The sequence below is a fragment of the Crocodylus porosus genome, unplaced genomic scaffold (genome assembly GCF_001723895.1).
Source record: "Crocodylus porosus isolate Cpor-Errol unplaced genomic scaffold, CroPor_comp1, whole genome shotgun sequence".
NCBI classification, from domain to species: Eukaryota; Metazoa; Chordata; order Crocodylia; family Crocodylidae; genus Crocodylus; species Crocodylus porosus.
This window is the reverse complement of record NW_017728949.1, coordinates 46,579,440-46,582,929: the sequence shown is the minus strand read 5'-3', so window position 1 is coordinate 46,582,929 and position 3,490 is coordinate 46,579,440.

The window sequence follows — 3,490 nt, the reverse complement described above, 5'->3', positions numbered from 1 at the left end:
TAACCATTAACTAAGGATTTACATGAAGCATACCAGCATCCAATCTTTGTTCTCTTTTCAGACAGAGGGATTGGATCAAAGTTCTTTTTTACTGTTTTACTTAAGTTAGTGCACTCCATCCAAGGACCAACTAAAACATTTGACAAGAAAATTTAAAAAAATTAAGCATTGCTAAATGCTAAAGAGTTGTGGACACAACTCTTACTGAAGTAGCTGCATCAGCGTTAGGCAACAAGTCAAAAATCTGTTCAAACTTCTGTCTAACAGACAGCAATGCTCACAGCTGTAAGTGAAAGAGTACAGTAAAATCTCTGTTATCCGGCATTTAACTAACCAGAAATTCTATTAACCAGAATTTCTGGCCACCTGGACATGGGAAATCTCGTATGCAGCCATAACCCACCAACCTGTGTTGCTTCTGCTCCGTAAAGGGCCACTGCTGCACTCCCCCCTCCCCCTCCCCACTCTGTGGTCTCTGAAAACCCCTGCTGCGTTATTTCAGATAGCTAGAATTTTTACATAACCGGCAATCTGTTTTCCCTGTGGATGCCAGATAGCAGAGATTTTACTGTATAACTTTTTCTCTTAATATACTGTCTTTATGTTCATGTTCTTTTCTTTATGCATTATTTCAGGGAGTTTCCTCCAATTCTAGAAAAGCTCATCACTTTACCTCATCAACGGCCTGTAAAAGCACATAAAGGAAATTTAGAATTTAAGAAAAAAATAGCGCCTAAAACAAGGTACTGAACCTAAGTTAGTGATAGAGGAGTTTCCGAAGAGTACAACACTCAATGAGGAAAAGAAAAACAAAACAAACTTTCTTATATTGCTATACAAAAGTCCTTCAATCCTGAGTACTGCAACTCACGTACCCTTTCAAAGCTGTAAGTCTACAACAAAACAGCAACACCATGCCATGAATGGTGCTTCTTGAACCCAAAGCAACATTTGTGAGCTGTAACTGAGCTAATTAACACTGCCTCTCAGCAAATGAACGTGCACAAGACTGAGGCACCAGCAGCTGTACGAGGAAGCGTTTTGCTCCCACCGATTGTGTTCTACCTTCCTGGAACTCCTCTGTCACCTCTGAAATTACGGAAACTACAGAGAATTAGCTCACCCCCAGTGCTATGAAAACACATGTACCAATTCAGCAGGTAGGGTATAGAAAGGCCCAGAGTGTTTTAGCAAATGGCTGCCTGAAGGTATGTGAACACAACTTCCTAAGTGGAGAGTGCTACCACTCATTTGTAAAAAGTAACAGGTCCTCTTTCATTTAATCTGTGTTTTTTCTTAAAATCTCTAAATAAAAACAATCAGTTGAAGTTACTCAGCTTAAGTAGGAAAATATTTAGGGGTATGTTGAATTTCATATATGCAAACAATTGGCATTTACCATATAATGTAGCAACAGAAAAGTCCAGAGGGACTTTTCACATGCGTAAACACGTTTTCAGGATTAGGACCATAGATCACAAGCATCCTTGGAAATGCAAAAGGGGTGCAGCATTATCTGTGTCTCTTGCAGCACCAAATACAGCCAGTGCTTAATAAATAAAAGAACAATTTCACAACAATGAACGGCTTCTTCATACATGGCCTCTCCTTTGCCTTTTAAAAGGAAATGGTCAGTGTACTGGTATCTCTCTTACTTTAAAACAATGATTTTTTTTTAAACCTATGTTAACATCAACTGAAAGCATTAAAACCAAGATATTTTAAAATCTAGTGACCTACACCACTGACGATGCTAATAAACAATCATTACTTGTACTGTTTGTTTAGTTTTCCATTTGTCAAATTAGAGGAACAAAAACCAGTGCAGTCCATTTCAGTTTTACATATTCCACCTGGAAAGGTTTCACACTGAAGAACTATTTATACATTTTAAAAGAAAATGTAGTAGTCATGGTTCCTTTTATTTTTTTTAAACCGGGGATTAGTAAAATCTTGTTTTCATAAAATCTAATTTTGGCAGATATTTTATCTAACAGTGTTCTTTAAAGAGGAAAGTCAGAAGAGAAAGAATATTTTCAGAACAGTCAGGCTAAAAAATTAGAGCAAAGGAAGCAAAAAAGTCAGGACTGAGATCACCCTTCTAAAGCGTAAGTACATATAGATATATCCCAAAAAAGTGCTAATAAAATGCTTTTGAACCATCTGGGCTATCTGAGGATGAATCAACATTTGCAAGCCTGCAGCCTATGCAAACCTCTCTCTACCTGCTAGAGTTTTCCTTCCCACTCCTGACACACCCATTGTAGGAGGGCTTGCAGAGGGCCCCATCTGCCAGAAGAGGTGCTACTGGCCTCCTCTACCAGAAATCCATGCACCTCTCGGCAGCTCTTGCTTTTGATAGAAATGGCAGGAAATGCTCTATTAGAATTTGATAACCAAAGAATGAGTCTCATCTTCGTCCCCACTAAGTTCTTAAGATAGGCAACAGATGGTCCACTTTCTTTTATTCTACTGCATCCAGACTTAAAAAAAAAAAAGTCAGCCTGATTTTTACAGACAAAAAGGATGAGAAAGCAACACTTAAGTTGCACAGTGTTTTTCACCTTATATTGTTACAGTAATTCATTTTAAGCTCTTTATCACTGTTTCATATGCATAGTATCAATAATTATTTTGGTCTAACAGAAGAAAGCTTTTAATAAAATAAACCTGCCACTCCTCTCTTCACTTTCCTGTGTCCCTTCTTCTCTATTCTCTGCATTAAAAAAAAAATCCCTTATATATGCTGTGTTCCAAGTAGGATAATATTTGGGGGGGATAAATAAGCTAACATTTTCCAAGTAAGATAATATTTGGGGTGGCAGGATGTGTGATAAGGTGTCCCTAAAGGAGAAAGAACCAATTTGTACGTGTTGCTCTGAAACAACCGCATTGTTCAAGTGACAAGTTTTTGGGCGAGGGTCGCGCCTGATGCTCCTGGCCTCCCCCCCAGGGCTGAACAGCCACGCGGCCGTGGAGAAAGCAGCCGGCAAAGGGACACCTGTTCACGAGACAGGACCGGCTCAGGCCGAGCTAGGAAGCAGCCAGGGCGCTTCTGGGGATGCTCCCCGCGCAGCTGCTGGGCCATGAAAGCCGCTGAGGCGACGCCCCGCCGCCTCCCCCGAGACCTCCCCAGCCCCGGCTCGGCCCGGCGCAGGCTCAGGGCAAGCACCTGCGGGGCGGATCTCCTCCGGTTGAGTAGCTGGAGTCGGGGGGACCCAGGGGGCTCCGTGCGGACACGGGCAGCGCCCGAGGTGCCACAGCCCGCACTTCCCCCGGCCTCGGACCAGGCGGATGCCGGCGCCTACCTGCTGCCTCGCTCCAGCCCGCGCCGCCTCCCAGCTACTGGCTCCTCTCCCCCTGCCCCGGGGACCGGCCGCCGCGCGCACGAGCCAGCGCCAAGGACTGCAAAGAGCCCGAGCCCGTCGGGGCGGTGGCCGCCCCGCACGTGAGCCGGGAGGGCGCGGCCGCGGTGCAGCTGGCGCAGGGG